Raw genomic sequence first — 14,464 nt, 5'->3', positions numbered from 1 at the left:
ACCATTTCTATGGCATCTTGAATGCAACGAGGAGTTCCACAGCGTTTATGGCATTCCATGGCAAGTAGAATTTCCAGAGCGCTCCATAGTCTTCCACGGAAACGAATAGTTCCAGAGTGTTTCTATGGCATTCCATGTCAACTCTTATTTGCGATGTGTTTCCATGACATTCTATTAGAATTAGAAGTACTGGATCGTTCTATTGCATTCCATGGTAAGTAGGAGTTCCAAAGCATTACATGGCATTCCATGGCATCTACCATTTTGAGAGGGTTTCTGTGGCATTCATCGGCAACGATTATTTGCGATGTGTTTCATGGCATTCCATGGCAACTACTAATTCCAGAGACTATTATGCATTTCTTGGCAACTAGTAGTTACTGAGCATTTCTATAGTATTACATGGCAACTATTGGTTGCGATGTGTTTCAATGACATTCCATGGCAACTAGAAGATCCGCCGGGTTCCGTGGCATTCCATGCCAACCAGTGTTTCAAGAGCATTTCTATGGCATTTTGATGGCAAGGAGGAGTTCCGCAGCATTTCATGGCATTCCATGGCAACTAGAAGTTCCAGAGCATTGCATAGCCTTCCATGGAACCGACTACTTCCAGTGCGTTTCTATGGAATTCCATGGCAACTAGTAGTTCTAGACAGTTTATATGGCATTCCATGGCTACTAGAAATTTCAGAGGGTTCCATGGCAAGTAGAAGTTCCAGTGTGTTCCATAGCATTCCATGGCAAGTAGTAGTTAAAGAGCGTTTCTATGGCACTGCATGGCAACTAGGATTTCAGTGCACTTCTATCGCATACCTGCGGAACGAGAGTTTCCGGAGCGTTCCATTGCATTCCATGGCAATTTGAAATTCCAGAGCGTTCCATACCAATCAAGGGCAAGGAGTAACTCCAAATCTTTTCATGGTATTAGGTGGCAACTTCAAGTTCCAAAGGGTTTCTATAGCATTCCATGGCAACTTAAATTTCCGGAGCATTCCATTGCATTCCATGGCAAATAGTAGTTCCAGAGCGTTTTTATGGCATTCCATGGCAACTAGAAATTCCAGAGCATGCCATACAAATCAAGTGCAAGTAGTAGTTCCAGAGCTTTTGAATGTATTAGCTGGCAACTAGACGTTTCATAGAGTTCCATGGCATTCCATGGCAACTAGAAGTTCCAGAGAATTCTAAAGCGTTTCGTGGCAACTTGTAGTTCCAGAGCTTTTCTATGGCATTCCATGGCAACCAGGAGTTCCAGAGCGTTTCTATGGCACTCCATGACAACCAGGAGTTCCAGAGCGTTCCATGGCATTCCATGGCAACTAGAAGTTCCAGAGCGTTTCTATGGCATTCCATGGCAACTCTTATTTGCAATGTGTTTCGATGATATTGCATTTGAATTAGAAGTTCTGTATTCTTCTATTGCATTCCATGGTAAGTAGGAGTTCCAAAACATTACGTGGCATTCCACGGCAACTAGGAGTTGCAGTGCGTTTCTATTGTATACCATGGCAACTAGAAGTACCGGAGCGTTCCATACCATTCCATGGACACTATTATTTGCGATGTGTTTCCATGACATTCCATGGCAACTAGGAGTTTCAGAGCATTCCATGGCATTCCATGGTAACTAGAAGTTCCAGAGCATTTCTATGGAATTCCATGGCTACTATTATTTGTGATGTGTTTCCATGGCATTCCATGGCATCTAGTAGTTACAGAGCGTTTATATGGCATTCCACGGCAACTAGAAGTTCTGCAGCGTTCCATGGTATTTCATGGCAACTAGAAGTTCCGGAGCGTTCCATTGCATTCCATGGCAACTAGAAGTTCCAGAGCGTTTCTGTGGCATATCATGGCAATTATTATTTGCGATGTGTTTCCACGATATTCCATGGCAACTAGAAGTTCGAGAGCGTTCCACAGCATTCCTTGACAACTAGTAGTTCCAGGGAATTTCTAATGCATTCCATGGCAACTATTATTTGCGATGTGTTTTCATGACATTCCATGGCAACTGGGAGTTCCAGTGTGTTTCTATCGCATACCATGGCAACTAGAAGTTCCGGAGCGTTCCATTGCATTCCATGGCAACTAGAAATTCCAGAGCGTTCCATACCAATCAAGGGCAAGTAGTAGTTCCAGAGGTTTTTATGGTATTAGGTGGGCACTAGAGGTTCCAGAGAATTCCTATGGCTTTCCATGGCAACTAGAATTTCCGGACCGTTTCATTGCTTTCCATGGCAACTAGAAGTTCCAGTGTCTTCCATAGCGTTCCGTGCAAACTTGTAGTTCCAGAGTGTTTCTATGGCATTCCATGGTAACTAGTTGTTACAGAGCGTTTCTATGTATTACATGGCAACAATTATTTGCGATGTGTTTCCATGAAATTCCAAGGAAATTTAAAGATCCGCAGCGTTCCATGACATTCCATGCCAACTAGTGTTAAAAGACCATTTCGATGGCATTTTGATGGTAACGAGGAGTTCCGCAGCATTTCATGGTATTCTATGGCAACTAGAATTTCCAGAGCGTTCCATAGCCTTCCATGGCAAATAGTAGTTCTGGACAGTTTATGTGGGATTCCATGTCTTCTAGAAATGCCAGAGGGTTCCGTGGCAAGTCGAAGTTCCATTGAGTTCCATAGCATTTTATGGCAACTAGTACTTCCAGAGGGTTTCTAAGGCACTCCATGGAACCAGGAGTTCCAGAGCGTTCCATGGCATTCCATGGCAACTAGAAGTTCTGGAGCGTTCCATTGCACTCCATGGCAACTGTTAGTTCCGGAGCTTTTCTATGGCATTCCATGGAAACTAGTAGTTCTAGAGAGTTTATATGGCATTCCATGGCTACTAGAAAATCCAGAGGGTTCCATGGCAAGTAGAAGTTCCAGTGTGTTCCATACCATTCCATGGCAACTAGTAGTTCCAGAGAGTTTCTACATCATTCCATGGCAACCAGGAGTTCCAGAGCGTCCCATGGCATTCCACGACAACTAGTAGTTCCAGAGCATTTCTATGGCATTCCATGGCAACCAGGAGTTCCAGTGGCAAGTAGGAGTTCCAGACCGTGTCTATCGCATGCCATGGCAACTCTTATTTGCTATGTGTTTCCATGACATTCCATTAGAATTAGAAGTTCTGGATCGTTCCATTGCATTCCATGGCAAGTAGGAGTTCCAGACCGTGTCTATCGCATGCCATGGCAACTCTTATTTGCTATGTGTTTCCATGGCATTCCATTAGAATTAGAAGTTCTGGATCGTTCCATTGCATTCCATGGTAAGTAGGAGTTCCAAAGCATTCCATGGCATTCCATGGCATTCCATGGCAACTACAATTTTGAGAAGGTTTCTGTGGCATTCATCGGCAACTATTATTTGCGATGTGTTTCCATAGCCATTCCATGGCAACTAGTAGTTCCAGAGACTTTCTATGGCATTCCATGGCAACTAGTAGTTCCAGAGCGTTTCTATCATATTCCATGGCAACTGGAAGATCCAGTGCGTTCCATGGCATTGTATGCAACTAGTAGTTCTGGACAGTTTATATGGCATTCCATGGCTTCTAGAAATTCCAGAGAGTTCCGTGGCAAGTAGAATTTCCATTGTGTTCCATAGCATTTCATAGCAACTAGTAGTTCCAGTGCGTTTCTATGGCACTCCATGGTAACCAGGAGTTCCAGAGCGTTCCATGGCATTCCATGACAACTAGTAGTTCCAGAGCATTTCTATGGCATCCCATGGCAACCAGGAGTTCCAGTGCATTTCTATCGCATACCATGGGAACTGGAATTTGCGGAGCGTTCCATTGCATTCCATGGCAACTAGAAATTCCAAAGCGTTCCATACGAATCAAGGGGAAGTAATAATTCCAGAGCTTTTGATGGTATGAGGTGGCAACAAGGAGTTCCAGAGTGTTTCTATGGCATTCCATGGCAACTAGAAGTTCTGGAGCGTTCCATTGCATTCCATGTCAACCAGTAGTTCCAGAGGGTTTCCATGGCATTCCATGGTAACTAGTAATTACAGAGCGTTTCTACGGCATTACATGGCAACTATTTTTTGCCATGTGTTTCCATGACATTCCATAGCAACTAGAAGATCCGTAGCGTTCCTTGACATTCCATGCAAACTAGTAGTTCCAGAGCATTTCGATGGCATTTTGGTGGCAAAGAAAAGTTCCGCAGCGTTTCATGGCATTCATGGCAACTAAAATTTCCATAGCGTTGCATAGCCTTCCATGGAAACTAGAAGTTCCAGGGCGTTCTATGTCATTGCATTGCAACTAGTACTTCTGGACAGTTTATATGGCATTGCATGGCTTCTGGAAATACCAGAGGGTTCCGTGGCAAGTAGAAGTTCCAGTGTGTTCCATATCATTGCATGGCAACTTGTAGTTCCAGATCGTTTCTATGGCATTCCATGGTAACTAGTAGTTCTAGACAGTTTATATGGCATTCCATGGCTACTAGAAATTTCAGAGGGTTCCATGGCAAGTAGAAGTTCCAGTGTGTTCCATAGCATTCCATGGCAAGTAGTAGTTAAAGAGCGTTTCTATGGCACTGCATGGCAACTAGGATTTCAGTGCACTTCTATCGCATACCTGCGGAACGAGAGTTTCCGGAGCGTTCCATTGCATTCCATGGCAATTTGAAATTCCAGAGCGTTCCATACCAATCAAGGGCAAGGAGTAACTCCAAATCTTTTCATGGTATTAGGTGGCAACTTCAAGTTCCAAAGGGTTTCTATAGCATTCCATGGCAACTTAAATTTCCGGAGCATTCCATTGCATTCCATGGCAACTAGTAGTTCCAGAGCGTTTTTATGGCATTCCATGGCAACTAGAAATTCCAGAGCATGCCATACAAATCAAGTGCAAGTAGTAGTTCCAGAGCTTTTGAATGTATTAGCTGGCAACTAGACGTTTCATAGAGTTCCATGGCATTCCATGGCAACTAGAAGTTCCAGAGAATTCTAAAGCGTTTCGTGGCAACTTGTAGTTCCAGAGCTTTTCTATGGCATTCCATGGCAACCAGGAGTTCCAGAGCGTTTCTATGGCACTCCATGGCAACCAGGAGTTCCAGAGCGTTCCATGGCATTCCATGGCAACTAGAAGATCCAGAGCATTTCTATGGCATTCCATGGCAACTCTTATTTGCAATGTGTTTCGATGATATTGCATTTGAATTAGAAGTTCTGTATTCTTCTATTGCATTCCATGGTAAGTAGGAGTTCCAAAACATTACGTGGCATTCCACGGCAACTAGGAGTTGCAGTGTGTTTCTATTGTATACCATGGCAACTAGAAGTACCGGAGCGTTCCATACCATTCCATGGACACTATTATTTGCGATGTGTTTCCATGACATTCCATGGCAACTAGGAGTTTCAGAGCATTCCATGGCATTCCATGGCAACTAGAAGTTCCAGAGCATTTCTATGGAATTCCATGGCTACTATTATTTGTGATGTGTTTCCATGGCATTCCATGGCATCTAGTAGTTACAGAGCGTTTATATGGCATTCCACGGCAACTAGAAGTTCTGCAGCGTTCCATGGTATTTCATGGCAACTAGAAGTTCCGGAGCGTTCCATTGCATTCCATGGCAACTAGAAGTTCCAGAGCGTTTCTGTGGCATATCATGGCAATTATTATTTGCGATGTGTTTCCACGATATTCCATGGCAACTAGAAGTTCGAGAGCGTTCCACAGCATTCCTTGACAACTAGTAGTTCCAGGGAATTTCTAATGCATTCCATGGCAACTATTATTTGCGATGTGTTTTCATGACATTCCATGGCAACTGGGAGTTCCAGTGTGTTTCTATCGCATACCATGGCAACTAGAAGTTCCGGAGCGTTCCATTGCATTCCATGGCAACTAGAAATTCCAGAGCGTTCCATACCAATCAAGGGCAAGTAGTAGTTCCAGAGGTTTTTATGGTATTAGGTGGGCACTAGAGGTTCCAGAGAATTCCTATGGCTTTCCATGGCAACTAGAATTTCCGGACCGTTTCATTGCTTTCCATGGCAACTAGAAGTTCCAGTGTCTTCCATAGCGTTCCGTGCAAACTTGTAGTTCCAGAGTGTTTCTATGGCATTCCATGGTAACTAGTTGTTACAGAGCGTTTCTATGTATTACATGGCAACAATTATTTGCGATGTGTTTCCATGAAATTCCAAGGAAATTTAAAGATCCGCAGCGTTCCATGACATTCCATGCCAACTAGTGTTAAAAGACCATTTCGATGGCATTTTGATGGTAACGAGGAGTTCCGCAGCATTTCATGGTATTCTATGGCAACTAGAATTTCCAGAGCGTTCCATAGCCTTCCATGGCAAATAGTAGTTCTGGACAGTTTATGTGGGATTCCATGTCTTCTAGAAATGCCAGAGGGTTCCGTGGCAAGTCGAAGTTCCATTGAGTTCCATAGCATTTTATGGCAACTAGTACTTCCAGAGGGTTTCTAAGGCACTCCATGGAACCAGGAGTTCCAGAGCGTTCCATGGCATTCCATGGCAACTAGAAGTTCTGGAGCGTTCCATTGCACTCCATGGCAACTGTTAGTTCCGGAGCTTTTCTATGGCATTCCATGGAAACTAGTAGTTCTAGAGAGTTTATATGGCATTCCATGGCTACTAGAAAATCCAGAGGGTTCCATGGCAAGTAGAAGATCCAGTGTGTTCCATACCATTCCATGGCAACTAGTAGTTCCAGAGAGTTTCTACATCATTCCATGGCAACCAGGAGTTCCAGAGCGTCCCATGGCATTCCACGACAACTAGTAGTTCCAGAGCATTTCTATGGCATTCCATGGCAACCAGGAGTTCCAGTGGCAAGTAGGAGTTCCAGACCGTGTCTATCGCATGCCATGGCAACTCTTATTTGCTATGTGTTTCCATGACATTCCATTAGAATTAGAAGTTCTGGATCGTTCCATTGCATTCCATGGCAAGTAGGAGTTCCAGACCGTGTCTATCGCATGCCATGGCAACTCTTATTTGCTATGTGTTTCCATGGCATTCCATTAGAATTAGAAGTTCTGGATCGTTCCATTGCATTCCATGGTAAGTAGGAGTTCCAAAGCATTCCATGGCATTCCATGGCATTCCATGGCAACTACAATTTTGAGAAGGTTTCTGTGGCATTCATCGGCAACTATTATTTGCGATGTGTTTCCATAGCCATTCCATGGCAACTAGTAGTTCCAGAGACTTTCTATGGCATTCCATGGCAACTAGTAGTTCCAGAGCGTTTCTATCATATTCCATGGCAACTGGAAGATCCAGTGCGTTCCATGGCATTGTATGCAACTAGTAGTTCTGGACAGTTTATATGGCATTCCATGGCTTCTAGAAATTCCAGAGAGTTCCGTGGCAAGTAGAATTTCCATTGTGTTCCATAGCATTTCATAGCAACTAGTAGTTCCAGTGCGTTTCTATGGCACTCCATGGTAACCAGGAGTTCCAGAGCGTTCCATGGCATTCCATGACAACTAGTAGTTCCAGAGCATTTCTATGGCATCCCATGGGAACTGGAATTTGCGGAGCGTTCCATTGCATTCCATGGCAACTAGAAATTCCAAAGCGTTCCATACGAATCAAGGGGAAGTAATAATTCCAGAGCTTTTGATGGTATGAGGTGGCAACAAGGAGTTCCAGAGTGTTTCTATGGCATTCCATGGCAACTAGAAGTTCTGGAGCGTTCCATTGCATTCCATGGCAACTAGTAGTTCCAGAGGGTTTCCATGGCATTCCATGGTAACTAGTAATTACAGAGCGTTTCTACGGCATTACATGGCAACTATTTTTTGCCATGTGTTTCCATGACATTCCATAGCAACTAGAAGATCCGTAGCGTTCCTTGACATTCCATGCAAACTAGTAGTTCCAGAGCATTTCGATGGCATTTTGGTGGCAAAGAAAAGTTCCGCAGCGTTTCATGGCATTCATGGCAACTAAAATTTCCATAGCGTTGCATAGCCTTCCATGGAAACTAGAAGTTCCAGGGCGTTCTATGTCATTGCATTGCAACTAGTACTTCTGGACAGTTTATATGGCATTGCATGGCTTCTGGAAATACCAGAGGGTTCCGTGGCAAGTAGAAGTTCCAGTGTGTTCCATATCATTGCATGGCAACTTGTAGTTCCAGATCGTTTCTATGGCATTCCATGGTAACTAGTAGTTCTAGACAGTTTATATGGCATTCCATGGCTACTAGAAATTTCAGAGGGTTCCATGGCAAGTAGAAGTTCCAGTGTGTTCCATAGCATTCCATGGCAAGTAGTAGTTAAAGAGCGTTTCTATGGCACTGCATGGCAACTAGGATTTCAGTGCACTTCTATCGCATACCTGCGGAACGAGAGTTTCCGGAGCGTTCCATTGCATTCCATGGCAATTTGAAATTCCAGAGCGTTCCATACCAATCAAGGGCAAGGAGTAACTCCAAATCTTTTCATGGTATTAGGTGGCAACTTCAAGTTCCAAAGGGTTTCTATAGCATTCCATGGCAACTTAAATTTCCAGAGCATTCCATTGCATTCCATGGCAAATAGTAGTTCCAGAGCGTTTCTATGTCATTCCATGTCAACTAGGAGTTCCAGTGCATTTCTATCACATACCACGGGAACTAGAAGTTCCGGAGCATTGCATTGCATTCCATGGGAACTCGAAATTCCAGAACGTTCCATACCAATCAAGGGCAAGAAGTAGTTCCAGAGCTTTTGATGGTATTAGGAGGCAACTACTAGTTCCAGAGCGTTTCTATGGCACTCCATGGCAACCAGGAGTTCCAGAGCGTTCCATGGCATTCCATGGCAACTAGAAGTTCCAGAGCGTTTCTATGGCATTCCATGGCAACTCTTATTTGCAATGTGTTTCGATGATATTGCATTTGAATTAGAAGTTCTGTATTCTTCTATTGCATTCCATGGTAAGTAGGAGTTCCAAAACATTACGTGGCATTCCACGGCAACTAGGAGTTGCAGTGCGTTTCTATTGTATACCATGGCAACTAGAAGTACCGGAGCGTTCCATACCATTCCATGGACACTATTATTTGCGATGTGTTTCCATGACATTCCATGGCAACTAGGAGTTTCAGAGCATTCCATGGCATTCCATGGCAACTAGAAGTTCCAGAGCATTTCTATGGAATTCCATGGCTACTATTATTTGTGATGTGTTTCCATGGCATTCCATGGCATCTAGTAGTTACAGAGCGTTTATATGGCATTCCACGGCAACTAGAAGTTCTGCAGCGTTCCATGGTATTTCATGGCAACTAGAAGTTCCGGAGCGTTCCATTGCATTCCATGGCAACTAGAAGTTCCAGAGCGTTTCTGTGGCATATCATGGCAATTATTATTTGCGATGTGTTTCCACGATATTCCATGGCAACTAGAAGTTCGAGAGCGTTCCACAGCATTCCTTGACAACTAGTAGTTCCAGGGAATTTCTAATGCATTCCATGGCAACTATTATTTGCGATGTGTTTTCATGACATTCCATGGCAACTGGGAGTTCCAGTGTGTTTCTATCGCATACCATGGCAACTAGAAGTTCCGGAGCGTTCCATTGCATTCCATGGCAACTAGAAATTCCAGAGCGTTCCATACCAATCAAGGGCAAGTAGTAGTTCCAGAGGTTTTTATGGTATTAGGTGGGCACTAGAGGTTCCAGAGAATTCCTATGGCTTTCCATGGCAACTAGAATTTCCGGACCGTTTCATTGCTTTCCATGGCAACTAGAAGTTCCAGTGTCTTCCATAGCGTTCCGTGCAAACTTGTAGTTCCAGAGTGTTTCTATGGCATTCCATGGTAACTAGTTGTTACAGAGCGTTTCTATGTATTACATGGCAACAATTATTTGCGATGTGTTTCCATGAAATTCCAAGGAAATTTAAAGATCCGCAGCGTTCCATGACATTCCATGCCAACTAGTGTTAAAAGACCATTTCGATGGCATTTTGATGGTAACGAGGAGTTCCGCAGCATTTCATGGTATTCTATGGCAACTAGAATTTCCAGAGCGTTCCATAGCCTTCCATGGCAAATAGTAGTTCTGGACAGTTTATGTGGGATTCCATGTCTTCTAGAAATGCCAGAGGGTTCCGTGGCAAGTCGAAGTTCCATTGAGTTCCATAGCATTTTATGGCAACTAGTACTTCCAGAGGGTTTCTAAGGCACTCCATGGAACCAGGAGTTCCAGAGCGTTCCATGGCATTCCATGGCAACTAGAAGTTCTGGAGCGTTCCATTGCACTCCATGGCAACTAGTAGTTCCGGAGCTTTTCTATGGCATTCCATGGAAACTAGTAGTTCTAGAGAGTTTATATGGCATTCCATGGCTACTAGAAAATCCAGAGGGTTCCATGGCAAGTAGAAGTTCCAGTGTGTTCCATACCATTCCATGGCAACTAGTAGTTCCAGAGAGTTTCTACATCATTCCATGGCAACCAGGAGTTCCAGAGCGTCCCATGGCATTCCACGACAACTAGTAGTTCCAGAGCATTTCTATGGCATTCCATGGCAACCAGGAGTTCCAGTGGCAAGTAGGAGTTCCAGACCGTGTCTATCGCATGCCATGGCAACTCTTATTTGCTATGTGTTTCCATGACATTCCATTAGAATTAGAAGTTCTGGATCGTTCCATTGCATTCCATGGCAAGTAGGAGTTCCAGACCGTGTCTATCGCATGCCATGGCAACTCTTATTTGCTATGTGTTTCCATGACATTCCATTAGAATTAGAAGTTCTGGATCGTTCCATTGCATTCCATGGTAAGTAGGAGTTCCAAAGCATTCCATGGCATTCCATGGCAACTACAATTTTGAGAAGGTTTCTGTGGCATTCATCGGCAACTATTATTTGCGATGTGTTTCCATAGCCATTCCATGGCAACTAGTAGTTCCAGAGACTTTCTATGGCATTCCATGGCAACTAGTAGTTCCAGAGCGTTTCTATCATATTCCATGGCAACTGGAAGATCCAGTGCGTTCCATGGCATTGTATGCAACTAGTAGTTCTGGACAGTTTATATGGCGTTCCATGGCTTCTAGAAATTCCAGAGAGTTCCGTGGCAAGTAGAATTTCCATTGTGTTCCATAGCATTTCATAGCAACTAGTAGTTCCAGTGCGTTTCTATGGCACTCCATGGTAACCAGGAGTTCCAGAGCGTTCCATGGCATTCCATGACAACTAGTAGTTCCAGAGCATTTCTATCGCATACCATGGGAACTGGAATTTGCGGAGCGTTCCATTGCATTCCATGGCAACTAGAAATTCCAAAGCGTTCCATACGAATCAAGGGGAAGTAATAATTCCAGAGCTTTTGATGGTATGAGGTGGCAACAAGGAGTTCCAGAGTGTTTCTATGGCATTCCATGGCAACTAGAAGTTCTGGAGCGTTCCATTGCATTCCATGGCAACTAGTAGTTCCAGAGGGTTTCCATGGCATTCCATGGTAACTAGTAATTACAGAGCGTTTCTACGGCATTACATGGCAACTATTTTTTGCCATGTGTTTCCATGACATTCCATAGCAACTAGAAGATCCGTAGCGTTCCTTGACATTCCATGCAAACTAGTAGTTCCAGAGCATTTCGATGGCATTTTGGTGGCAAAGAAAAGTTCCGCAGCGTTTCATGGCATTCATGGCAACTAAAATTTCCATAGCGTTGCATAGCCTTCCATGGAAACTAGAAGTTCCAGGGCGTTCTATGTCATTGCATTGCAACTAGTACTTCTGGACAGTTTATATGGCATTGCATGGCTTCTGGAAATACCAGAGGGTTCCGTGGCAAGTAGAAGTTCCAGTGTGTTCCATATCATTGCATGGCAACTTGTAGTTCCAGATCGTTTCTATGGCATTCCATGGTAACTAGTAGTTCTAGACAGTTTATATGGCATTCCATGGCTACTAGAAATTTCAGAGGGTTCCATGGCAAGTAGAAGTTCCAGTGTGTTCCATAGCATTCCATGGCAAGTAGTAGTTAAAGAGCGTTTCTATGGCACTGCATGGCAACTAGGATTTCAGTGCACTTCTATCGCATACCTGCGGAACGAGAGTTTCCGGAGCGTTCCATTGCATTCCATGGCAATTTGAAATTCCAGAGCGTTCCATACCAATCAAGGGCAAGGAGTAACTCCAAATCTTTTCATGGTATTAGGTGGCAACTTCAAGTTCCAAAGGGTTTCTATAGCATTCCATGGCAACTTAAATTTCCGGAGCATTCCATTGCATTCCATGGCAACTAGTAGTTCCAGAGCGTTTCTATGTCATTCCATGTCAACTAGGAGTTCCAGTGCATTTCTATCACATACCACGGGAACTAGAAGTTCCGGAGCGTTGCATTGCATTCCATGGGAACTCGAAATTCCAGAACGTTCCATACCAATCAAGGGCAAGAAGTAGTTCCAGAGCTTTTGATGGTATTAGGAGGCAACTACTAGTTCCAGAGCGTTTCTATGGCACTCCATGGCAACCAGGAGTTCCAGAGCGTTCCATGGCATTCCATGGCAACTAGAAGTTCCAGAGCGTTTCTATGGCATTCCATGGCAACTCTTATTTGCAATGTGTTTCGATGATATTGCATTTGAATTAGAAGTTCTGTATTCTTCTATTGCATTCCATGGTAAGTAGGAGTTCCAAAACATTACGTGGCATTCCACGGCAACTAGGAGTTGCAGTGCGTTTCTATTGTATACCATGGCAACTAGAAGTACCGGAGCGTTCCATACCATTCCATGGACACTATTATTTGCGATGTGTTTCCATGACATTCCATGGCAACTAGGAGTTTCAGAGCATTCCATGGCATTCCATGGCAACTAGAAGTTCCAGAGCATTTCTATGGAATTCCATGGCTACTATTATTTGTGATGTGTTTCCATGGCATTCCATGGCATCTAGTAGTTACAGAGCGTTTATATGGCATTCCACGGCAACTAGAAGTTCTGCAGCGTTCCATGGTATTTCATGGCAACTAGAAGTTCCGGAGCGTTCCATTGCATTCCATGGCAACTAGAAGTTCCAGAGCGTTTCTGTGGCATATCATGGCAATTAATATTTGCGATGTGTTTCCACGATATTCCATGGCAACTAGAAGTTCGAGAGCGTTCCACAGCATTCCTTGACAACTAGTAGTTCCAGGGAATTTCTAATGCATTCCATGGCAACTATTATTTGCGATGTGTTTTCATGACATTCCATGGCAACTGGGAGTTCCAGTGTGTTTCTATCGCATACCATGGCAACTAGAAGTTCCGGAGCGTTCCATTGCATTCCATGGCAACTAGAAATTCCAGAGCGTTCCATACCAATCAAGGGCAAGTAGTAGTTCCAGAGGTTTTTATGGTATTAGGTGGGCACTAGAGGTTCCAGAGAATTCCTATGGCTTTCCATGGCAACTAGAATTTCCGGACCGTTTCATTGCTTTCCATGGCAACTAGAAGTTCCAGTGTCTTCCATAGCGTTCCGTGCAAACTTGTAGTTCCAGAGTGTTTCTATGGCATTCCATGGTAACTAGTTGTTACAGAGCGTTTCTATGTATTACATGGCAACAATTATTTGCGATGTGTTTCCATGAAATTCCAAGGAAATTTAAAGATCCGCAGCGTTCCATGACATTCCATGCCAACTAGTGTTAAAAGACCATTTCAATGGCATTTTGATGGTAACGAGGAGTTCCGCAGCATTTCATGGTATTCTATGGCAACTAGAATTTCCAGAGCGTTCCATAGCCTTCCATGGCAAATAGTAGTTCTGGACAGTTTATGTGGGATTCCATGTCTTCTACAAATGCCAGAGGGTTCCGTGGCAAGTCGAAGTTCCATTGAGTTCCATAGCATTTTATGGCAACTAGTACTTCCAGAGGGTTTCTAAGGCACTCCATGGAACCAGGAGTTCCAGAGCGTTCCATGGCATTCCATGGCAACTAGAAGTTCTGGAGCGTTCCATTGCACTCCATGGCAACTAGTAGTTCCGGAGCTTTTCTATGGCATTCCATGGAAACTAGTAGTTCTAGAGAGTTTATATGGCATTCCATGGCTACTAGAAAATCCAGAGGGTTCCATGGCAAGTAGAAGTTCCAGTGTGTTCCATACCATTCCATGGCAACTAGTAGTTCCAGAGAGTTTCTACATCATTCCATGGCAACCAGGAGTTCCAGAGCGTCCCATGGCATTCCACGACAACTAGTAGTTCCAGAGCATTTCTATGGCATTCCATGGCAACCAGGAGTTCCAGTGGCAAGTAGGAGTTCCAGACCGTGTCTATCGCATGCCATGGCAACTCTTATTTGCTATGTGTTTCCATGACATTCCATTAGAATTAGAAGTTCTGGATCGTTCCATTGCATTCCATGGCAAGTAGGAGTTCCAGACCGTGTCTATCGCATGCCATGGCAACTCTTATTTGCTATGTGTTTCCATGGCATTCCATTAGAATTAGAAGTTCTGGATCGT

The sequence above is a fragment of the Leptosomus discolor genome, unplaced genomic scaffold, assembly GCF_034619465.1.
Source record: "Leptosomus discolor isolate bLepDis1 unplaced genomic scaffold, bLepDis1.hap2 HAP2_SCAFFOLD_49, whole genome shotgun sequence".
NCBI classification, from domain to species: domain Eukaryota; kingdom Metazoa; phylum Chordata; class Aves; order Leptosomiformes; family Leptosomidae; genus Leptosomus; species Leptosomus discolor.
This window is presented reverse-complemented; position numbering follows the sequence as displayed.